At 44.7% G+C, this 24532-nt stretch overlaps 1 long non-coding RNA gene across 1 annotated transcript; it reads left to right on the top strand.

The window, feature by feature from the left end:
* The first annotated feature begins 307 nt into the window (after positions 1–307).
* On the top strand, positions 308–24532 carry LOC139076354 (uncharacterized). Its single transcript, XR_011527893.1, has 3 exons — positions 308–956; positions 13764–13891; positions 24151–24532. It is a non-coding gene; the product is annotated as an uncharacterized lncRNA (long non-coding RNA).

Below are 24532 nucleotides of genomic sequence, written 5' to 3' on the forward strand. Positions count from 1 at the left end.
GCCTGGTCAGCAAGTTTGCTTTCGGAGACCAACATATAATAGCAATCTCTTTCCCATTTTCTTCAAAGCATCTGAGGAAATATAACTGTGGCTGGGTTCAGCAGCCCTCACTTTTGAGCAATAAACTACAAATGATCACGGTTTACTTTGATGCTTTTGGAATTCCCCTTCTAGGTGCTGTGGGTTCCTGCCATTTGCTAGCTGGAAAGTCGCCTGTGTGCACACATTCTGTTTCTGGAATGAGCCCTTGCCTCTCTGAGCTTGTCTTAACGTGTTATTTATTCTGCAATTCTTCTTGGTCTCGGGCAGTGCTCTCGGCTCCCAGGCTGCTGCAACCGTACTTAGGGGTCTAACCCTGCTGCCCCAGCCTTTATGGGAGAAAAGATTGTTCCCGACTCCATTTATTTCCAGGTAGAAAAGAATCAGAGAGCCCTGCAGGGTGAAGGCGAAGACGAGGCGCTCCAGATAAGTGTTTTTTTTTTTCCTCTGTATTACTTATTTATTAAAGCCAGTGAGGCATAACTAAGAGAAGGGAAAGGAACCGAGGAAAGAGAGAATACAATGACCCTTCAGGTTTTAATGGGAGAGATGGCTGGCAGTGATTCCTAAATTATTAAATAAATCGATTCGATTCTTGAAGCTGGCCTCCAAGGTGTATTTGTCAGTTTCATTATCTTTGTCTTCAAGAGTGGGAAGAGTCACTCATGGAGAAAGTTTTATTATTTTTTTCCCCTCTGTTTTATTTTGAAGGCTGCAATTCACGGCCCCCTCTCTAATTAAACACTCACTTCTTTATGTAACAGGAGCCGTGCTCTTTTCATTTTTATTTCGGCTTCTGTTCTGATCCTATTTGTCTTACAGGCCCGCAGACGTGTAACAAGATCGGGTCAGCTTTAGGGCACACACACTTTGGAGAATCTTGATCCCATTTGAATTATAGGACCGTGTGGTCACAGGTGAGCTCTGTGGTAATTTATCCTCACACAAGAGTCCTGTCGTTTAGCTATTTGCCTAACGGAATCCAGTGAGTGTTAGAATAATAAGTTGTGCCATCCCAAATGCCAAAAATAACACCTTAATGTACTTTAGGGAAATAATGGATTTTATTTTGGGGTTTTGGTGGTGACTGAGTAGCGTTTGCTCCTTTCTCTCCTAGTCTCCTCTCTCCCCCTAAACACTTCTGCTGCCTCCAGCCCAATGGTAAAAAATGCCAGAACATCTAAATTCTTTTTCTTAATTATTCTCCCGAGGAAAGCAGGCCAAGCAACAGGGTGCAAAAAATTTAAACCATAAATAACAAGCTGAAAGGAAATAAAAGAAATGACACCAGAATAAACTAAGCTATTAACTGAAAGCTTTACGTCACCATCCTCCTCAGGCCTGAAAAATCTAAGGTGGTTAAGTATTTATTTTCCAAAGAATGTCGTTACAATTTGCAGCAATTAAAAATGGATGAAGGAAACATTTCCCCATGATTTCCGGTGGTACTTCAGGCACTGAAGCATGAAACATTTTGGGGAACATAGTTCCCACTTCCTCTCTGATGACAAACGGTGCTAAAGGACAGATCTGGGTCCTTTGTGGGTGTCACTGCTGCCTGGGTCCTGGGTGGAGGACAGGGATGGGAGAAGGGAAGTGAGCAAAGTAATGGGTAGCTAGTGAACGCTTCCCGAGATAAATGAGCGCTCCTCCCTGGCTCCGGCTGCGTAATTGTTTCTTTCCACTTGGTACACCTGGTGTAAAGAACTCCATTCACAATTATTGGCTTGCGTTTCGATTCCCTGGATGCTCCTCCACTGTTGGGGGCGGGGGGAAGGTGTGTGCCTGTTGGTAACACAGAACACTGGAGGTCAGGGGCACTGAAGCGGAAGGTGTGGTGAGCTAGGGTGCGGGAGGGAGGACTCTCCTTGCCCACGATTCACCAAGACAACCAGGCGGACCCTTGCAGAATCACTCCCAGCCGCGTCGAGGCCTGGGGAGTCCTTGTGGTCTCAACTCTGCTTGCCGGGTGAGCCAGTCCTACTCTGGCAGCTAGGACTGACCAGAGCGCTGGCGGTTGTGTGTGCATGAGTATATGTGCGTGTGTGCTCATGCACATGTGTGAGCATGTGTGTGTGTGTGTGTGCATGCATCTGGCTGACAGGCGCACACCTGCCAGTAATCTTGCTCTTTGTCTCCTGCCAGCCCACCGATCTGGGGGCAGAACTGGGCTCAGTGTAGAGTACAGAGAAGGCTTGGCTTTTCCACATGGCTGAGAGGGGGTTAAGGGAGAAAAACAAGGTGCAGGAAAGTGTGTGTTAGAAGATCTCAATTTTGTAAAACAAACCATGACAAGCAGCCCAAACTCTGCACGTCTGTACAGGAAGGGCTGTGCTGGATTACATAAGTACGGAGGAAAATCTAGGACACATGCTGAGTTCTTTAAATGATTTACAGGAGTGGGGCTGAGAAGGGGGTGAGGATGCTGTTGTGAGGTGGGGTAAGGCATCCATGATAACAGCATTTATCATTTGGCCCCATTTATGAAAAACTAATATTTATATATGTATTAAAGTTTAACTGTTTTGCCTACTCTGCTCATCTTTCCTCCAAAAGTACTTCCTCTGAAAAATCTCCCAGTGACAGCTACCAAGTGCTCAGTTTTATGTAGGCTCTTTTGCTGCAGCGTTTAGGGTCACTGCTCTGCAGCTGCATTTTATGGCGTGAGCCGAGAAAGAGCAGAGCCACTTTGCCTCAGGGAGAAGCCGTTATTAACTGCTCTTCTCGTCCACCCTCCCCTCTGTCCTGATCAAGGGGACAGAGGTGGGAAAGATGGCTTTCTCGAAGAGCCTGACTCCTCTTAAATGGACGTGATGCCCTTTGGGTGGACAGATGTGGTCTGTAGGGAGGAGACCTCAGGAACCCACTCTGGGAGTGTCTGGCCTCTGGAGGCAGTGTGGACTTCTCCCATCACCCCTCAGGGAGGGGACAGACTTGGTGGAAAACAGAGCTGGGATCTGAAGATGGAAATGACAAGGCAGCAGTTTTCAGTGCAACATAAGAGAGAATTTTCTAACCACCTGAGCTGACAACTGGCTGGACCACTTTGCGGGAGGAGTGGGGGCCTCATTGCTGGCAGGGTTCAGAGCCTGGTGGCATCTTGGTCAAGATTCCTACACTGTGTGGCCCTGGATTATAAGCTCTCTAAGGCTGTACTATCCAATATGATAGCCTAGTCACATGTGGCCACTGAGTACTAGAAATGTGGCTAGTGCAACTGAGGAACTGAATTTTTAACTTTAATTAAGGGTACATATCTGAAGGAAACAAAATCAGTATCTTGAATAGCTATATTGGCACTCCCATGTTCACTGCAGCATTATTCACAATAGCCAAGATATGGAAACAACCTAAGTGTCTGTGACAGGTGAAAGGATAAAGAAGATGTAATACATATATATATACATACACAGAATGGAATATTATTCAGCCATAAAAAAGAAGAAAATGTTGCCGTTTGCGACAACTGAACAAACCTGGAGGGCATTATGCTAAGTGAAATAAGCCAGATGGAGTGAGACAAATACTGTATGATCTCTCTTACATGTGGAATCAACAAAAAAAGGTTAAACTTATAGAAATAGGGTAGATGGTGATTGCCAGGGGCTGGGAGGTGTGGCAAGTCGAGAGATGATGGTCAAAGGGTACAAACTTTCAGTTATAAGATGAATAAGTTCTGGGGACCTAATGTATGGCATGATGACATAGTTAATTATACTGTATTGTATATTTGGAATTTGCTAAGAGAGTAGGTCTTAAAGATTCTCACCCAAAAAGAAAAGGTAACTATGTGATGTGATGAATGTGCTAATTAACTTGATTGTGGTAATAATTTCACAATGTATATGTATATCAAATCATCATGTCATACACTTTAAATATATACAATTTTATTTGCCAATTTTACCTCTATAAAGCTGGAGGGAGAAAATTTAAATTTAAAAACCAAAGCAGTATAAAATATCTTTTCTGTTAAACGTATTTCATTGTTTTGTTAGGACTATATTTCACCTTAATCACTAAAAATTTAGCAGCCGAATCGAGGTGGTCTGTAAGTGTGAAATACTCATCAGATTTTGAAGACTTAGCATGAAAAAAGAGTGTGAAATATTTCATTAATAATTTTTATATTAATTACACATTGAAATAATATTTTGCAAATATTGGGTTAAATAAAATACATTGTTAAAATTGACTTCATGTTTTTTAAAAAATGTGGCTACTAGAAAATGTAAAATTACATATGGGGCTTGCACTGTATTTCTATTGGATGGTTCTGCCCCCAGTCTCTGCCAACATTGCGAGTTTGTGATTCTATACAATTGTTCTTGTTCTTGATGTGGATTCTTACCCCTCTTTAGATAGAAAGATACTCTGTAAATACCTGTGGCTACCCGAGGGCCACCCAAGACGATTGTTATTGGTGATGATGGTGGGAATCATGTGACAAGTGTCCAGACTTCAGAGAAACAACGGGAGCAATGACTTGGGGCGCTCTGAGAACTTCTGGTGCAGTATATTACACAAGAGCTTAGCTTGCATGTATAAAAGCTGGAGTTTAAAATAATAGGATGAGGTTTCTTTTAAAAATCAGAATGTATAACCTGACTTTTATTCACTGCCTTTCTCAAGCAGTTAAAGTTGAATAAAAATCTTTCATCATTCTATATCATTAAAGCACATCCCAGGAAAGGACTAGAAACACAGTGGTAGACTCTAAATTAAGCAATAAGATATGCACTTTTAGTTTTCCTAATTACCTACCATTGAAAGTAGGCTGGAACTAAAATAAACACGCTGCCTTGAAATGAGAATTAATATGTGCTAGTGCTGTGGGGAAAGCCCTATTAAACAATTGAATTTTGGAATATTTTGCTTTGTCGAAAAACCCAAAGGCATTCTTCCCTTTGGAATTGGATCTTCATTTAGAGTTTTTTTTTTAAAATTACTTGTTCCATGTATTTTACAAAGTGCCTTTATCGAGCTATTATGACATTTTGTTCATTATGTATTGAACCCTGTCACATCTTATGAAGGAAATAACCGCCTTCTCTGTCACTCCTGAGAAGCCAAGTGTGAATAGTGCCATGAGTCCATGGGAAGGGCTGCGTTAATTATGGAACACATTGTCAGGAGTTCTGGAAAAGACACTTTGTCATTCCACTAGGGACAGGTGGGGGAGTTGGGAGAGGAGAAAGGGAGGAGCAGAGGGCAGGAGGGAGTGGAGGTGGGGGAGTGCTGCACTGTGGGATTTGAATCGAACCTTTTAGGCTAGCTCTACTGGAACTGTTAATCCTGGATCATGTGTTTTTCAAATCAGGGGTGAATTATAATCTTATCGTCCAAGAAATATATTCTCCATTTAGAGTAGGCCAAAGTCAAGGCTGATCTCATTATAAATGGAAGCTGCTAGAATCAGGTCAGGATCTCTTCTAGGGCTTAGCATGAATGGATTGGAACAGAAAGGAACCTCAGAGTCTTGAGTAAGTCCTCATTTCTTGCTTGGGAGAAGAGGTGAAGGAGAAATGCGATGGGAGCACAATCCCCGACCCTATTATCCAGGCGGGAGCTGGAAGGTGTTGATGTTAGGGATGAAGAGAGACAGTTTAACTATCACCTTTTTACAATGAAGGTTTAAAAAGACAATTTAAGCATCACCTTTTAAAATGAAAATGCTAAACAGTTTAGCCTAGGCTGTTATCAGGACCACAAGTGACATCTCTTTTTCAAAGACGTGAAAGAAAAACACCACTGCAGAATACTCGGCCACAAAAACATCACATACCTCAAATCGTGAGCTCGTTGTTCTAGATGGTCTAACTCCTACAGAGGGAGTTTAAGATCCTTTTCCCTGAGTAGCCCTTGGGGCTCTATGATGTGATAGATGTGAAGGATCAAACAGTTCTCTGAAGTTTCTGGAATCCTTCCTCCTGCTCCAAGCTAAGATTTCTCCTAGAGAACTATTGTGCAATCTAACCTCAGAAGATGTGGGAGAGAGGAATTTCCTGTTTAAGTTCTATGACAATCCAGGGGAAGTAACTACTATGTGCCAAGGGCTTTACATCTTATGCCTTTGAATGCTCACAGTGACATGTAAGGTAGGTGTTGTTATGTCCATTCTGGAAATGCGGACCCTGAGGCTCTGAGGGATGAAATAATGTGTCAAAGTTAAGCAGCCGTCGAGGAGAAGTGTTAGAATTTGTTGCTAGGTCTGTCTGACTCCCAAACCTTGTTCTTTCCCACTATAGTACATTACTCTTATTTTTTTCAATATCTAATCAGTATCTTTCCGGCTATAATTTAAGCTCATTATCTCAGTGCTTGGTGGAAATGGAGCAGTTATTCTCAATTTTCCATTCAAAGCCTTCCACGTTTGAAGATGGCAGCATCATCCTTCTCTTACCTTTTTCTTATCTGATGCACAAAGAGCTAAGGAAAAGTGGCGTTCATATCCCTGAAATAGCTTTGTTTCTTTTAATTGGCACTTGATGTGTATCTATGCAGATAAGTCTTGCTTATAGGAACCTGGCTGAATGTTCCAATTCATTTCTTATTCATCCAAAGGATCTAACAGGGTTAGATCAGGTTAGCATTTAACCATATTTCTTCTAGCCTTTTGAAAATGAACTCAAACACTACAGGTACATTTAAAGCCCCCTTAACCAACACCTCCTACCTAATTCCTTTCTCTACACCCTTTCCCCAAGACAATGATTGTTCACTCGATATTTACCCTTTCAGATCGTTTAATGCACATTTTACACACATAAGTATTATACTATAACACATCATCCTACATCTTGATTTTTTCTCCCCTCAACTTTGTTTTTGAGCTCTATCCCTGTTGATAGATCAAGTTCATTCATTGTAACTGTTGCATAGAATCCCATTTTATAAATACTACATTTTATTTATCTGTTCCCTTATTGGTAGGGATATTGGTTGTTTCCAGTTTTGTGCTATGAAAAATGATATTGCAATTAGCTCCTTATCCTTATCTCTCAGGGAAGCAGTATCCAGCTTTTCTTGATGGTGAAAGAGCCGTGTTGGAGAGTAGAGGATTTATTAAGAAAACAAATAATGAAACATGAGCAAAAACAGATCTCCAGGCCTATTCTCTGGAGATTCTTACTCAGAGGGTCTGGCAATTTTGGGGGGAATATTCTTTTGGTAACAAGTTCCCCAAGTGATTCCTTTCATCAGGGAAGTTGTGAAATGGGTACGGAGTACATATGCCCAGGTACTCTCTCTGGAGAGAGGTGGGGGGGTCACCAGAGGATTTTATGTCAAGAAGTGCCATGATGAGATTTGTGCTCAGAAATATTACTTTGGTGACATTATGAACAATATTGAGCCCCAACTTTGTTTGTAAGGCAGTCCTCTTTCAGAGATGCAAAGTGGAATAAGATGCCAGCCCTAGAGTCAAGTGGCTTGCAATCTACCAGAGCATTTCACAGAAAGGTAGGCAAATGGGGCTCAAAGCCTGGAGGCTTACTATCCACAGGCAAATTGTTTCCCGGCCCAGGGTTCCTGGAAGGGCTCGCCTCTTCGAGGACTGGCTGGTCAGTATCAGCATCCATGTTCTCTTGTTGTCTGCCCACCTTGAAGGTGACTCTTCATGTTTTCCATATCTTTGTTCTCTTAAGTTCTTTCTCTGAGAAGAAAGTTGGGAGAAAAATATAAATGGGGTTTGAAGTCTATATTTCATATTTCCCCATTTTCCATGAATGCAAAATATCAAGATCTGTGATAGTTTTAGAAAGTTTCCAACTCACCCAGAAGCAACAGAAATATTTCAATTCTTAATAATTCAACAATTTATTTTGATATCAATGCCCTTTTCTGAAGCCTAAAGAAATGATATTTCTAACCCTCTACGTGAGGGCAGACATTAGGTATAACAGAAGAGGGGTTTTGGAGGCCATCCTGTCCCAATGCCTTCATTTTATCAAAGAGAAAACTAACATCCCAAGAGCAGAACAGGTTTGTCCAAGGCCACTCCAAGAGTTAGTGGTAGAGCCAGGACTGGACTGATGGTCTCCTGATTTCTTTGCCGTTGTTCTTTCTATCTACGCTACATTTGTAAACCATCAGATGATCTGTTCTTTCCACAAATAAGTCCCACCCCTTCCCATTTCTAGGAGACAGTGGCTGGGAAATCACCCCATCACCTTCTGGATGGTCATATGGTAACTCTGATGTCATTCTCCGCTCAGAAAAGGCCCAGGCAGAGTTGACCAAGCCGCTCAAGGAAGCTCAACGTCTGCCCTCCCCACACAGCTCTCCTGGCAGCCCGTGCCTGTCCCAGGACCAAGCACCCATTTCTCATTCTGTTCCTGCCCCCTGTGGCTAATGGAAGCTCAAAGTTCTTTCTGAAGTCAATGGAGGAGCTCCACTCAGATAAGCTTTGAGGGAATTGAAGCAAGGGACTACAGAGAAACGGATCCCGACCTGCCAAGGAGAGGGGCTATTTTTAAGTCAAGAAAGGAGGCATTTGCTGTTTAGTGAAAGAATCCTTTTGAGCCTTTATTACTGCCTCTTAGAAGGATATTCTTTTATTGAGTGGATTGATACAAATTCAGTGTTCAAGTCTAGAACTTTTATTTTCAGAGAGAAAAAGCCTCTTTCGGTGTTTCTATTTCTCTACTGTTAGTCATACACCACCAGCCTCTCAGAAAAAGTAATACTCTGTGCAGTGACAAAGATATTGTATTTGATTTGGCATCAGAAGAACAGGGTTCAAGTTTTGGCTTTGCTGCTTCTTAGCTGTGTGATCACTGGCAAGTCACTTCACCTCCTCATGTCCAGCTCAGTTTCCTAAGTCTAAAATGGCAGTGGTTGGGACCTACTTCTCAGGGCTGTTCATTCATCCATTCATTTTCACTCCTTTGTTTATTCACCTGCTATCTGATAGGCATTGGGTGGAAGGCAAAGTGAGGCATGGACCCTGCTCTTGTGGAGTTTACAGTTCAGTGAGGGAGACAGTCAAGTCATCACACTATCGAACGTGTAACTCCAAACTGATGCACTCCCTGAGGGCCAAGAGCGTGGTTCTGTGAGAGAGTGTAACAAGGGAAATGATCTAGATGAAGGGTGGAGAGAGGATGCATTGGGAAAACGGTTTAGCGAAGGGTTCCCTGAGGAAAAGAAATTTGATGCTGGATCAGAAAGATACCACAGTTAAGTCTGGGATTAGTGTGTTCCCAACAGAAGAAACAGCATGTGCAAAGACCCTGGGGTGGGACGGCACAGGGTCCATTTCAGTCAAGGGACTGAAAAAACTGTCTACACAGCTGGAGCTGAGGGAATGCGGGAAGAGTGATATGACAGGAGACTGGGAAATCAGGCTGGAGCCAGACCAGGCAGGGATTTGCAGCCTATAGAAGGATTTTGCTGTTTATCCTAACAGCAATGGGAGGCGACAAAAGATTTTAAAACTCTGTGCATGAGTGTGTGTATATGTATATGTTTTGCATGCATGTGTGTATGCAGGTATGCATGTGTGTATGCAGGTATGCACGTGTGTGTGTGTATATCAGGCCCACGAATGAGGATGAATTAGAGGGGAGCCGGGGTGGATATGGAGAGACCAGTCAGAGGCATTGCAATAGTCAAGACACAACACAATAGAATGTTGGCCCAGGCTGGCGGTAGAGGGGACAGTGAGGCCTGGAAGCATTTGAGATCTCTCACGTATTTAGGAGCTGAAATGGACTGAACTGGGAGGTTGATCGGATGGAGGGGGTGATGGAGAGGACCGCTTCCTTGGTTTCTGATTAGCGGGATGGCAGGGATGATGGTGGCATTTTCTGAGATGGAGAATCATGGAGGAGAGCCTAGTTTTTTAGCGGAGAAGATCATAATTCAGTCTTAGGCATGTTGAATTTAAGAACTTTTGAGACATCCAAGAGACAGCGTTGAATAAGTAGGTAGAAATGAGTCTGAAGCTTGGCAGTGAGGTCTGACTTGGAGATAGGAATTTGAGAGTCAGAAGATGGTTATCGAATTTACGAGTGTGGATGAGATTGCTTGGGAAGAAAGTGTGGATTGAGAGGAAGTGACCAGAGAGTTAGGAAGAAAGTCAGGACAGAATTATTTCATGAAAGCAGGGATATGAGAGAGTTTTAAGGGGGAGAGTATGGTTAACAGGGTGAAATGCTGCTGGCAAGTGAGGCAGGATGAAGACTAAATGTGTCCGTAATGGGGATGAAAGGTAACATTAGTGGGAACCACAAACACCTTTATGGGTAACTCACCATCTCCACTTTCCAAATTAGGAAACTGAGACACGGAGAGCTTATGTAACTTGCCCAAAGTCACAGAGTAGGTAATTTGAACTGAGGGGATGTGACTCCAGGCCCCATATCCTCAACCACTACCAAATGCTGCTCCTTCCTAGTTATACAGAGGCCATCATTAACTTTGTTGAGAGCCGTTTAGGTCACATGAACTGGGAAGAGGCTAAGCAGGAGCAGCTACTGTCTGAGGTGTCTATAATCCCCCTAGGCTTTCGATCTGCTTTCTGCTGCAGTCTCCTTTGTCTTCAGCTTGAGGCCCTTCTGGGTCTGCGAGCTCATCTAGAATGGCTTCAACATTTTCCACCATGTGGGAAAATATGTGGTTGTTTCCTGAGCCTTATTAAGGCACAGGGGAACTTTGTAAGGCAGATTTAGGCATCCCATAGATATGGTGGCCATATGTTCCAACTTGCTTGTGACCATCTCAGTTTATGCTTGTCCTGGCATTATTATGAATTGCTCTTCCTTTCATTCTCAATTTACCAGTTTGGATGGTAAAGTATACGGTCTCCTGTGATGGTCAGTTTTGTGTGTCAACTTGGCTAGGCTAGAGTCCCTAGTTATTCAGTCAAACACTAATCTAGGTATTGTGCAGGTATTTTGTAGAGATGACTAAAGTCTATGCTCAGTAAATCTTCTTAAAGTAAAGAAGATTATCCTAGATAATCTGGGTGGGCCAGATTCAATCAGTTGAAAGACCTTAAGAGCAGAACTCGGGTTTCTCTGAAGAAGAAATTCTGCCTGTGGACAGCAGCATCAGCTTCTGCTGGAAGGTTCCAGCCTATCCTTCCTGACGGCTTGCCTTCTGGATTTCAGACTTGCATAGACAGCACCTACATCACAAAAGCCAATTTCTTGTATTAAATCTCTTAATATATATCTCCCACTGGTTCTATTTCTCTAGCGGAATCCTGACTGCTACATCTCCCTACCCTTAGAGCTATCTCTGCCCGTACCACAGTAGCCCAGGGAATTGGGGTGAGGTGGGTTACTGTCTTCCACGGTCCTAGACTGGAGGCAGGGGGGTGTTTGGGAGGTGTAGGGCATTTTCACTGTTACAACGACTGGGCATTCTGTTGAGACGTAGTGCCAGGGTGATAGGATTCTAAACACCTTGTTATGAATAGCAGCCCTACACGACAGACAGCTGTCTTCCCTAAAATGCCAATAACACTCCATTTGCAAACACTGGGGCTTTTGCAAATTGGGAATGATAAAAAGAGAGAGTGGTAAGGCAGTTAAGGACCTTGGCAGAGGGTTGCTGACATGACGGGCTGTAATCCTAGGTAGATTATGAAGGAAGTGAAGAAAGGAAAGCATTCCCAGCGTCCAGTGAACTGGAGGTCTCAATGAGGTTGAAAAATGATCCTAGAGGGAGTCAATGAACATAGGAGTTCGATGGAGAAGAGTTTGTCGCCTTGGAGTAGGATGCTGGAATTAATGGTTTTGAAAGTGAAGCAGTTTCCATTGATGACAAAATCCATGTGTGACCATGGAGGTGGGTGGTAGAGGTGAGTAAAGGAGGCCACAGGGATTTGTGACAGGTGATCCACACAGATATTTTGATGGAGAAGAAGGGAAGTCCAAAATTGTGATGAGCAGATGAAACGATGGAGTGGGAAATTCTCTGTGAGCTCTCAATGGATTATTGTGATTACAGAGCAGAGCAGGTCGTGTCTCTTGGCACTACATGTTATCCAGGGCTTCTGTTTGCCTGGGGAAAACTGAGGCAGATTCTTCTGTCCTTCATTCTCAGTGGACAGGAAGTGTGCTGCTCAAGTGTGGCCTTCACCTTCTCTAGGGCCCCTCTGTCCACATCGCAAAGCACAACAAGTGTCACTTAACCTGACTGTCACTCATAGGGTCATGTGACATGATACAGGGAGGACTCAGCTTGTCCAAAGCAAAAAAGGGAACTGAATCAGAGAGCAGAAGTGGCACATCTTCAATTCTGTGTGCATCCACCGGTGAGCTTAGATTAAAACCACTCCACATTTGTTTACGAGGCCAAAGAGAGGGAGAGATCTGAGGCAGAAATGCTGGGTGCTCACCCACAGCTGGAGTAACTGCTATGATTTCTATCTTTACAACTATGTGGATTTGGTGCCTGCCCCAGAGCTTGCCCCTCTCTGAAAGAAGAAGGGTACAAAAGCCCATGGGTCACAGGGTGATAGACGCTGTGTAAAGTCATGGAGACACTATGGGTGGATGTGGACACTGCCAACCATGGCAGTAAAACATACTGGTCCTCCACTGAGTAAAGAGGTTGTTTCTACACTGTTGTGTCAGAAGGTTCCTTTAACTTGGAAGGACAAAGCAGTGTATTGTTTATGCTCCTTTCTGCATTTCTTCTCCAAGTAAGCGCTGATGGCTCTTACTATGAGCTTTGTGTGCCTAACTAGAGCGCCGTTGCTGACCCAGACTGCTGGCCTTCTATAGGGCTCCTTGGAGTGACAATTAGGTAGTGTAATTTATGAGCTCATTGTAGAGAGTCTAAGCACAATTGTAACAAAATTTTCTTCATGGCAACTTAAAGCAATAGGGATTATAACTTCACTTTTCAGCTGGGGAGATAGGTGCAGAGAAGGCCAGTGACTAAAGTGAGATCGCACAGTGAGTCAGTGTCAGGGACTGGCTCTGAAGTTGTAGTTGTCTAATAATGATGGCATTTGAATGCTTACTGTAAGCCAGGGGCTTTGCATGGTTTATTTTAACTATTCCTTTCAACTATCATCATCATCACCATTACCACTGCCATCATCATCATCACCACCACATCATCATCATCATCACCATCATCATCACCACCCATCATCGTCATCACCATCACCACCACAGTTTTCACCAACATCACCATCATCATCATCATCATCATAATCACCATTTCAGTTCACAAATTATAGGTCAAGAAACCAATGTCCAAAAAAGTTAAATCATTTTTTTCCAGAGTTAGATAACTAGAAAATTGTGAGATTTGAACCCAATCCATCTGGTTCCCTAACAGGCACACTGAACTCTTGTCTTGCACTTCCCTACTTTGGCCTGCTTCCTTGTACTAATTCACTGCCAATCCATAGGATGTTACTTCTGCCATGTGCTATGTTGGATGATGAGCATCTGTAAGATACCAGAGAAAGTGATAGAAATTGATGGGCCATGCTTTAGGAATGTGAAGTTGCTTTCTGGGTTGCTGCAGAGCAGCCACATGCTGTTACTGCATGTGAGCATCTCTTATGTGAATGCCGAGTTGTGTGATGTGGTGTTCTGACATGGCCCATGAGGTTATGGTGGCCTCCTTCTGCATAGGCATGGCCTTGTCTTCAGGGTGAAAGTATTCCTGATGTCTCTCATTCTGGAAAGAGATGGATTCTTAGTCAGGAACGAGACCATGAGGATGAGGGAATTCAATCCTCTCTTTTTGCCTAGACTCGGAAGAATGGCGATGTCAGGATTATCGTCTGCATGGTGGATGTTGAGGACGGTGACTCTCATGCTAAGATGAGGGAGAGACAGGAAGGAGGCGAGTGTTATGGTGCTCTGCTAACGGCAAAGGAGTAAGTAGTATTCTGCAAGAGAGATGACCTAGATTTTCAGTATGCTTGGTGTTTTTCCATTTTGTTACCCCTAGTCATTAATAAAGACTTTTGATTGATCCAGCCTGGAGCCAAATGTGCTGCTGTGTATAAAGAAAAGTGGTAACTTGTGAAAACTTGGGTTAGTTATAAAGTAGGAGCTGTAGTGCCTCTTGAAACAAGCATGAAATTTGGCCAGAAAGTCCAGGGGGGAGGTGGGATTTCCTAAATAGAGTCCCCATGTCCCAACAAGCTCTCAGTTCAGAAGGGTCACCTTTGGAGTCACACCTGGTGGTTTGGAGTTTTATCTTTCTGATGGTGGTGTCAATTCCTTCATTCTCTAGGCTAAATCCTGCTCCTCTTGCTGCTGGCAGGTTGTTCTTTGGGAGAAGCGAGCTAGCTGCCCTGGAGCTGCAAGGGCAGACTTTCCTGCTCTGAATTCTACCGTCATTAACAGAATCCCATAGATGCTCACCGAACACACAGCTTTCCATCACTGTTGCCACCAGAGAGACTTACTGCACAGAGAGATTTTAAAAATGCAATTACTTTCCCATGTAATTTCATAACAACACTAAAACATTGAAGTAGAAAAAAATTTACCCATAATCTTGCTACCCCAGCAAATCGAATTATTTTCATGTTAAAATAATCACAAGGAAGGACAGTTTAGAGGTCTTTTTTCATGTCTGTGTGTGTGCACGTTGTTTTTTTTGGTTTTTGTTTTCTCTTCTATGGGGGCAATATGATCTAGATTTTCTGGAATGACCTTGCTTTCATTTATTTCTGATTTTTTTTTTTTTTTTTTGGTGAGGAAGATCTGTCCTGAGCTAACATCTGCTGTTGATCTTTCTCTTTTTGTATGTGAGCAGCCACCACAGCATGGCTGTTGACAGACAGGTGGTGTAGGTCCACGCCTGGGAACTGAACCCAGGCTGCTGAAGCAGAGCGTGCTGAACTTAGCCACTAGGCCACCGGGCCTGGCCATTCGGATTTTTTTTTTTTAAAGGACAAATCATTAAATGTATAGCCAAATGAGATTTTATTGTATACCTTTGTAAGATGGTAGGAATAAATTCATACGTTAGGAAGAAATTCTTTGTCACACTGTTCTAAATTTTATTATTTTTCTGTATTTTTACATAGGCTCCATATTTATAATGCAGTGATTCTCAACTGGGAGTGATTTTGCCTCACAGGGGACATTTGGCCATGTCTGGAGACGTTTTCGGTTGTCACAACCCAAAATGGAGCTCCTGGCATCTAGTGGATAGAGATCAGGGATGCTGCTAAACATCCTACAGTGCACAGGACAGCCCACACCGCAAAGAATTACCTGGCACAAATTGCCAACAGTGCTGAGGTTGAGAAACCCCATTACTATGTACAGTGGTGACTTCAGAGTTCTTTGAGCTGATGCCTAGTTTACTTAAGCATCCCCTGCTCCCTTTACTGAACATTGGTTGTCTGCCAGTTTTCCAGCGTTGTGGGAAGCATCTTCCTGCATTGAGCTTTGCCTTGCTTTGGGCTTGCAGTGGGTTATTCGAAGGCGGGTTGCCAGCCACCACCTGGCTTCTCTGGCTTCGGGAATCATCATTGCACCAGGTGGGAGGGCTTTTCTGCAAATAGTACGGGTTGTTTGTAGTTCCAGTTACTGAAATGTAGATGCGTGAACTCCCAGGCAGCAGGAATACAGTGGAGCAAGCACGAAACTGGGAGGAAGGGCAAAAGCTGGGAGGCAAAATCTTGGGACCGGTGGGACTGAGGGATTTAGGAAGTGAAATGGATTCACAGTGATTCTAAAAGTATTCGCTTGGGTTAGGCAGCACACGCATGCAGCTAAGATTGCAGCTCCTCCCACTTCCTACCCACCTTCTCTGCTTCATATTTTTCTTTAGCATTCATTGCTGTCCTGAATGCTCTTTATTTCACTTATTTATCCTGTTTATTTCTGTCTCCCTCTCCACGGGGGCAGGCATTTGTGTCTGTTTTATATCCTGCTGTTTTCCGGCACCCAGAGCAGCTCCTGGCTCGTTGTAGGCACTCAGCACCTCTTTGCTGAAGGAACGAGTGGACAATTCGCAAACACACGAGGTAGTTTGCTTTTGGAAGAGCTTCACCACACCCGTTCCTCCCTCACTGGGCTTCTCTTTTCACTCTTTCTTCTTTTCACTTTGGGTTTCCAGCTGATGTCCGGGAGCATGTGTTGTTGGAGGAGGAGAACAATTCAGGGATAGAGAGAGAGAGGGTGAGGGACAGAGCCCCGGCATCTCTGTGGGGGACAAAGAGAGAGGCTGCCAGAGGGAGGTGTGGACAAGAACTGCTGCAGGTCTGCGGGCTGGACACCCTCATTCGTGGACTGTGATGTTTTGGGAACTGTGTCCTCCATCACAGGGGCTGTGCTGGGCTTCCTTGTCAGGTTGTCCTAGACTTTGTGGGGCTTTCCTTATAGCCCCATCCAAAGATGGAAGCCCCCTTAGCCAGCTGCCTCGGTGCCAGCCTTGGGACTCCTCCCTGGGACTCATTATGGGCTGCATTCCAGGGTGCCTCAAAGCAGACATCAGTGCTGGAGTGAGACTCCTTATCAATCACAATCAATGTTCACAATCACATTCGATCTAGTGTTTCTGAAATTATGTACATTCTTGACTCCGTAGGAAAAAAGACTACAGACAACCTCCAAGCATGCATAGCCACATCTTTGTTAAAATACCACCAGCACCAGCTAAACAGGGGTTGTGGGAGTGGGGGTGAGGAGAGGCCATCTGGAACCATCCAGGTGAATGGTGACAGCCCTGCCTCGGGGCCTCTGCAGCCTTGCACTTGGCAGCTTTGGGGGCCAGTATTATGTTTCACGTCACTCAAAGGCAGGTGAGCCGAAGCCACGTCTCGCTGGCTGCCTCTGCAGCTGCAACTCTGATCAGGTGGTCCTGCCCGCCTCGGCTTGGCAGCCTGGGTTCTTGAAAAGCGAGTGACAGGGGCAATAATCTGCACTTGGCAAAGCAAACCCAAACACACTCTGAAAGGCACAGCTGGGCCAGGTTCAGCAACTTTACTCATTAGGCAGTTAATCTCAAGGCTGTCAGCTGAGGCCACAAGGGCAGGCCCAGGCAGGAAAGCTGCACTTTCAACAATTCAATCCAGTCCCACAAATATTACTGAGCCCGTGCTATGCACGAGGCACTGTGGGTGGCTACAGAGGAAGCAAAGATGAGAAAGGGACAGTTCCTGCCTCAGGGAGCTTACATTCCAGCTTCTCTAAGAGTCACAAGGGAGTGGAAGCAAAGGACAGCTGGAGTTCAGAGTTGGAAGAGAAAATATCCAGTTGAAAAATCAGGACAAATGCCATGGAAGTGTCCTGAAGTCTGGAAAACATTTCTTCTTCCTTGCCTCTCTCTTCCCTTTCCTCCTTCTTTCCCTGTGGTAGATAGAATAATAATTACACGCCCCCACCCCCCCAAATGTCCATGTCTTAGTCCCTAGAATCTGTGAATATATTACCTTATATGGCAAAAGAAACTTTGCAGATGTGGTTAAGTTACAGATCACGAGATGGGCAGATTATCCCACATTATCCAGGTGAGCCCTGAATGTAATCATGAGGGTCCTTTGAAGATACTACGTGCTGGCTTTGAAGGTGGAGGATGAGGCCATAAGCCAAGAAATAGAGGCAGTCTCTAGAAGCTGGAAAAGACAGGGAAATGGATTCTTCCCCTTAGAGCTTCCAGAAGGAAGGCAATTGTGCTGACCCATCTTGGACTTCTGATCTCCAGAACTGTAGGGTAATAAATCCCTATTGTTTAAGCCACTAGTGTGTGGTAATTTGCTACAGCAGCAACGGGAAAGAGATGCTCCCTCCCTCCATCTCCGTCTCCATCTCCATCTCCTTCATTTTCTCATTCTCTTCCTCCTCCCTCTTTCCTGTAATTTCCTCTTCTTATCTCCTCTCCCTTCTTCTCCTCTCCTCTCCTTTCCTTTCTTTCTTCCTCCAATTACAAAAGAAACACATACTCATTTTTTGAACTTCAAACAATATAGAAGGAAAGATCTCCCCATGATCCAGCCTCCCATCTTGGTGAGAGGCACGGTGGTTCAGAATGAACTGCCTGGGTTCACATGCTGACTCTGTCACTTGCTTCCTGCACGATGTTGGGCAAATTATTGACCTTTCTTTGCCTTGGTTCGCTCATCTTTAAAATGGAGGAAATGTTACTCACTTCAAAGGATTGTCAATTCATTAGTGCCTAGAAGAGTAGGCACTCATGGCACATAAGCTTTGATTACCTTTTTACATCTTGGTCTATTCTATATGAACACATTTGAATCTATTTATACAAACAGTATAGAGGGACTTGGTTTTACTAAGATGATATGATATAATATTATTGTGCAATGTGAACAGGATTATTTTAGGTAGGGTTATGTATAAGCAGAGGCACCCTGATGGGAAAGTGTGGAGAGTGTTCAGGAGAGAGTAAACAGAACAAACAGTTGGATGAGGCAGAGAGACAGAGAGAGAAACTGGAATAATTGGTTAGGGCCAGATTGTAAAGGGCCTTGATTGACAAGGATTGGAAAGGATGCACTAAAGACTTCTGACCAAGGGTTAAAGAGTAAGAAGGAATGAGAACTGCTCCTCAGGGAGGCTACTGGGGGAGCAGAACAAGGTTAAGATGTGGAGTGAAAGATAGGCAGAAACACAATGGCAGCTTGAGCTAAGAGGATGGCAGTGGGAAAGGAGAGTAAGGACGGCCTTAGAGACAAACATCAGAGTATCATTTCCTGAACTAGACTATTGGTGGGAAGGGATGAGGAAAGAAGAAGTCAACATGGCTTTGAGCACTGGGTATCTGGGAGAATGGTGTTGTTAGAATCTCGGGTGTCATGTTTGACTTCTCCTTTCTGTCACTGCCAATATACAATCAATCAATACTATACTGTCAATAAGTTCTGCTAACTTATATCTTCAGAATTTCTCATAGTCATCCCTTTGTACTTATTCCTTAGGACTCAGTTTAGGCATCCTATCTTTCAAAGGCTTCTAGACTCCCTTCTTCCCCGTCTGTGTTGGATTTCTCTCCTAAGTGCTTCTCTTTAATGCCTAATCTTTTGTGTCTATCTCTCTGCATTTCCACATTGTTTTACAATTACCTGATTATATGTCTGTCTCTTCCACTAGAATATGAAGGCCTTGAGGGAAAGGACTGGATCTTATTCATCTTTGTATTTTTAGTGATTAGGGCATTGTCTGGCATCTGGTCCACATAAATTTGTGTTGAAGGAAAGCATGGATACCATTCTGAATATGCTTGGCTAGAACATCTAGGTGGAAAGACCCACAAGGCAGCTAGAAATATGGATCTGGGCCTCTGGTCAGAGGTCAGACGTGCAGAGACAGATTGTGAGTCTTCTGCAAAGAGGTGAAGCAATGAGCCTGGCTAGAGAAGAGGACAGAGGGTGGGACCTTGGCGAGCTCTCAGATGTAGGGAGTAAGGGAGATAAACCAGCGAACAGTAACCAAGAAGGAGTAGTCAGAGGGCTGGTGAAACAGAGGGAAAACCAAGAGAGTTTGAAGAAGACTAGGGTGGTCAATAGGGTCAAATGCTGCATGGAGGTCAGGGGCATGAGGGGCAAGGAGAGGTCTTTCCTGTGGTGTCTGGAAGAACATTCTGGAGCTTGTGAGATGAGGAAGGTGGCCAGGCAATAAGGGATGAAAGAGGACTGAGTGGTGAAGAAGAGGAAATGTCGGCGCCTCTTCCAATATGCTTGGAAGTGATGGAAAAGAAGGAATATAGTAGGACCTGAGAGAAGCAGGGTGACCTAGGCTGATTGTAGGCTGAGTGGAGGAGCTGGTAGAGGGTGAGTGATGGGGGAAGGGGATAACATTTGGAAGAAAGGGCATTTCCTCACTGGGAGAGGTGTGGAGAAAGAGAAGGAAGGAAAAGAGGGATTTTTCTGCAGAAAGGGATCAAATGGACATTTGATAAAGTAGGAAGCAAGACCATGTTCAGGGAGACGGGGTGTTGAGAGTGGGTTTGGGGGCAACAAAGAGGCAAGACATTTGGATCAGTCACTTCAGGGATTTGAGAAGGAATAACAAATACAGGCCCCCCCGCTTGACTTTTGATGGGCTCTAGTAAGAACTTGCTTTTCTAGTCACGTTCAGCAGCAGAGAAAGGACACAGAAGGACAAGACAGGGGGAGGTGTGCGGGGCAGGAAGCGAACACAGTGTAAAAATGGAGGAGTGTGGATTCTGGGCTCTGCTGAGGTCAGAATGAGGAAGAGAGACGGAAAAACCAGAGTGGATTGATGACTGCTATTCATGAGAGGTCAGAGCAGATCTCAGCGACTTTGAGCAAATCTCCTTTTCTGCACACCCCCTCCAGTTTGACAGAGCCACCTCCAGCAACACCACTGCCATCTCTCTCCTCCTGATTGGTTTGGAAGGAAAAACAGAAAATGTCTATGGGCCCCTTTTTTCCAAAAGAGCCTCACAAGCCCTGTTCCCTGATGGCATCTGAGATCTCTAAACGCTGATACCAAGCCATCTTCATCTGTGTGTCCTCAACGACGTTTGAGTGTGGAGGATTCTGAGTATAAGGGTTTCTCTCTGTGGCTTATGCTTCAGTGTCTGTGGTTCCTCTCTTCTCCTTTTCTCTCCCCTACCATTTGCCAACTCTAAGCAAGGTACTGGGGAACTCAGGGAGCTGCCCCGCATACCTGGGGTTGCCAGTTTGGGACCATGGTCTGAAAGAAGATGGCCTTTGTCTATTGCTAACAGCCACTGGGGGAAGTTGTTTCCTCTTTGGGGATGTGATAATGGGGCACTTGGGGGCTATGAGCAGCCTACAAATGTCTGCCCCCAAGATGCAAATCTAGTTGGCTGACTGACCAGTATAGTCAACAAAACCTAAAAATTTACATTTCCCCCATGGAGGATGCTGGGTCATTGACTTCAGGTCATGAAAGCTGTGCATGGTTATATCATCCAGAATTGCAAATGCCCCTGAGTGCCAAGAGGCAGTCGGGCAGCAGCTCCATGGCATCTCACCACACCAGTGCTCTTGGGGCCTGTACCTCCTTCCCGCTCTGGTTTTTGTTTTTATATTTTTTCCTCTCATGCGTTTTAATTCCTTCTGGGCAGGGCCTAAGCTATAAGCACCAAAGCCAGGGTCATATTTGTGGGAGATTGGCTTAGTAATCCCCTTCTGGGAGGATGTGGGATGAGGAGAGTCTGCTCGGCGGCTGACAGTCTTGGTTCCCAGGACTCAGGGCCCTACCATCTATATGGGCCTTCCTTTCTCCTCTCTACAGGCTGGTCCTGCCCCAATGCTGCTGTCCACGTGACTGATTCCTCACCTGGACTGCAGGTGCTTGGGGAATTGGAAACACAGCTCCAGTTTAAAAATGTGCTTCATTGCCAGAGTACAGATGATTCAGATAAAGCCTTTATCTTTAATTTCGTCTATTCTCTCCTTATTGATTCCTTACATTTCACTGAAGGGCTCATTTGATTTGGAAGTGGATTATGCAATTACCTTACATTTTATCTGAGCAACACAATACAGGCGAAAGTGAGTTTTATTTATAAAGTCTGAATTAACCAGATGATGCCATCCATGTGCACCTAACCTTGGAGAAGACAGGGCCCAGGGAGGCACGCAAGGAGACCCCCGGTCCTAGAGCACTGTGCATGGAGGACCCTGCCCCGGCAAAAGCTTGGGAAATGGAGCATGTATTGCAGAACAAGAGCTTGTCTGTCCTCCAGCCTCGACCTGATCGCTTTGTCACTTTTGATTATTTCCCCTATACCTGCACAGGGCGGCAGCGTCTTCAACTGCAAGGATTCCAAGGATGCTCTGTTGTGGCATGAAACACAAATACCATTTCCTCTCAGCTCTGGCGTTCACAGGGCCTGCCCGAATACATTTGTGTTGCCTCCAAACCTGACACTTTAAGACAAACGAAAAGGCCCCTGAATGACAAACGCAGCGCACATAGTGGGAGGGCCATTTGCGGGGAAATGGTTGCAAGGAGAATCGGTACTTTATGAATATTCACTGAAGTGTAAACCTGCACATTGCTTATATGCTTTTCTGCATTCTAATTTGCCCATGAATGCAAATGAGTCCTGTTTAAAATAGAGATGGGGAGAGCGGGCTCCTTGCAGAACACCTAATTGAAAGATGTTTGTACATCATGTCTGATATTTAGTAAACAGAGAGACAAATCCAATCGTTTTCCAAATGAGACCTCAGAAACAATAAAAAAAATAATGATCACAAAAAGCTGGAGAGCAGGAATGTGCAGAACTAACTGCTTTCCTAAAAAGGGGGACATAATTACTCTGTCACAGGGTGCAATTAGTGTCCTAATTATACGAAGGTGTATTTTGCTTATCTCTTTAGTAAACCTTCTGTCAAGATGTAGCTGTCTTGAGGAGCCGTACAACAGAGGGCCTGGTCCTGCTCTCGGAGTAGGCGATGGATGGCCTGTGGGGAGAGGGGCCCAGATAGACGGTGCTTTGGGAAGTACCTTCATCTTTCTTTTAGACTGACAGATGGTTTCAGTCCGGGTTGGACTGCCTGCTGCTGCTTTCAATGCAAGAGTGTTACCTTTTTGGATTCATGAAAGCCACTCAATCAAAGATAAAAAGGCAGGCCAGTGTGGGGAATCAATAAAATCTCTACTTTCAGCTGGAGTGTCTAATAGTAATTCTTCTCGTGTCACTGCCTGGTTAAACAGTCATACTCCTGCTAAAAGCCCTATAAGACATAATAGATTCATGTGGCTTTGCTCTATTGTGCTGCATTTGGCCTGAAAAAGGGGAAAGGGGCTCCTGTTTTTCTAAAACAAACCAGACACTGAAGCATTGTGTATCAAAATGTATTCAGCCCTTGCGGCTTGTCTCATTCGAGCAGAGGGGGCTTTCTTTGCATACCTTTTGTGGAGCTATTTCCAGACATCTGATATATTCATTGCAAACACTCCTTCGGAGACATTTTAGTACCAATTCTGAGTCATTCTGCTTACATTTAAATGTGTTTTTTGGTGGTTGTTGTTCTGGGAAAAATCACAAAAACAAGTGCTTTTTATGTCAAACCAAGCCAGTTGTACGCCTTGAGATCTGTTCCTGAGAAGTCAACAGCAAATGTCCCGCATCGCAGAGCTGACCCAGGGAGCACCAAATGGCTTAGTCATGGCGGAGAGGCTCAGCAGGGCCTTTGGCCATGTCTTCTCATGAGGCGAGTTTATGCTGGGTTAGGGGGCAGGGTTTTCCTTAAGGTCCTTGCGTGGCAGCAGGGTCAAGATCTACGTGCAATGCTATGTGTCACTCTCTGCTTGACACATTCATGGGTCCTTGAATCGCCCCCAAACCATAGCCTACGTGGTAGTAAATCATAGAGATCTTAGGGCCTTTTCTTTCCAATCTTTTCTCCTCTGGTCTTACAGAAAAAAAGTGAAGTATTTGTGCCTGAGTTGAGCAGCATTAAACGAAATTGGCTGGGTCCCACCCCACACATTGATGTCCAGGGATTCTGAGTGAACGAGAATCACAGAGCATGTTATTTCGCCATCTGGGGTGAAAAAGAAGTGATGGAACAAGTGGCACTTTGTTGGCCATTCCAAGCAGGCCCTTTGATCAGGAGTGGCCTTTGTGAAGGCTTCTGCTGACCCCTCCTCTCCCACGTCCCTCCCAACCAAGGCCACTTCCCACCCTTTGCTTCCTTTGGAAGGTTTGACTGCTGCTGTCGGGCCGAGCCTGAGCCTTTTCTGGTATATTGTGGAGGACTGCAGAAGAGAGAAAACTATTGAGTGTCTTCCCCTTTGTCCCCTCTCACACCCCTCCTCAAGAAAACCTCAGCAGATGTAGACAAGACTTTAATAGCGACATAAAGAGAAATGCATGACAATCCCATTAGGGGAGCCATAATGGCCTGTTGGAGGATCTCAGAGAGGACAATATATCAACGTCTAGTTTGTGACGGCATCCCTAATGATGGCAGTTTGCCCCTACCCGTGATCGTCCATTCATCGTCCGTTTGACCTGGTTCCCAATAATATTTGCCCTCCCTTGCATCAGTCTCCCTTTGAGGCCCTCTACAATTGCTGACACAACTCTTCAAGTGCGGGGAAATCAGAGTCGGTAAGTGACAATCATAGAAAAGCAGTTAGTGGACCACCCCGTGGCTTGCCCTGATATGGCACATTAAGGCTCTTTCTTTGCTTTCCTCCGCAGTCCCTGGTCACACTTCATCCCCAGCCCAACATCTGCGGGAGGTCAAGGCACTGGGAGTCCTGAGATTTCAAACCATCTGCCAAGGAAAAAGGAAGTCTGCGCTTGAGGAGGGAGGAGGAAGAACCTAAATGATATTCTGAAGACCTTAAAGTTATGTATCGTGGACGAGGGCAGGAAAATCGTTATTAATGGTATCAGCCTATTGTCTTCCTTCTGTGCCTCAGAGGGCGGTGGACATAATTAAAGTCGAAGCCGAGTTCATTTTTCCCCTTGGAGGCTTAAATAGCCTGGAGACATTTCCCATTCCTCCCTTCCCACTAGTGCCAGTTTTCCCCAGCTGCTGAAAAATTCAACATTCCTATAAACTACAGTACTTTGTAAA

This window comes from Equus przewalskii, chromosome 16, assembly GCF_037783145.1.
Source record: "Equus przewalskii isolate Varuska chromosome 16, EquPr2, whole genome shotgun sequence".
Classification (NCBI taxonomy): domain Eukaryota; kingdom Metazoa; phylum Chordata; class Mammalia; order Perissodactyla; family Equidae; genus Equus; species Equus przewalskii.